Source organism: Acyrthosiphon pisum, chromosome A1 (assembly GCF_005508785.2).
Source record: "Acyrthosiphon pisum isolate AL4f chromosome A1, pea_aphid_22Mar2018_4r6ur, whole genome shotgun sequence".
Lineage (NCBI taxonomy): Eukaryota > Metazoa > Arthropoda > Insecta > Hemiptera > Aphididae > Acyrthosiphon > Acyrthosiphon pisum.
The window spans coordinates 67,232,643-67,233,414 of record NC_042494.1 but is presented as its reverse complement, the minus strand read 5'-3'; positions in this window follow the sequence as shown (position 1 = coordinate 67,233,414).

The following is a 772-nucleotide window of genomic DNA, read 5'->3' as shown; positions in this document are numbered from 1 at the left end:
TTTATATAATATATTTATATTATTTTTTATTTTACAAATACCAACTTAGCCGTTGATTTTGGGTACGCTTGTAGCGAAATACGATCAGTTTTGGATTGTGCGTATTATACCTAATACTTATATTTAAAATATATGCTTTATGTATATTATAATAGTACAATGTGCCTATCTGCATTCTGAAATGAACATTTTTACCCAATCGTACAAAGTGTCTGTGTTCTAGAATGTACCTTTTTAACATTTTGCACTTTTAATGCTCGACTGTACCAAGTGACTTAGAGCCTTAGAACAATTTTGAACAGATGTTATCCATTGCAAATATTTTACAGGTACCTTTATTGCTACATCAGGATTCATTTTTTATTAGTTTTAGGTTGGAAAATGATTGGACTGGTCCTGTCACAGTAATTGCTGGTATTATAAGAAAAATGATGCAAGCTCTTAAAACGTCTGGAAAACTACGTAGGTACTCAATAAATCGTTATTTATACTAAAGCCACCAAAATATTTTATTATATTATTATTTTTTTATTGTTATTTTTATTAGTTTTCATCTTTTATAACTGTTTTTTAAGTAAAAATTTGTCGTGGAAAGTCCGAATTAATAACATCATTAATTCTTTATATATGTTGAATCAAAATCGTATGATGCTTTAATACCAAATTTTATTTTCATTCGAAAATCATTTCGAAACTTATATGCTCTCACGAGGCCAATACCTTCAATATATTTCATTGAGATTCAGTACGTAGGTAACAAAAAAATTGTTGG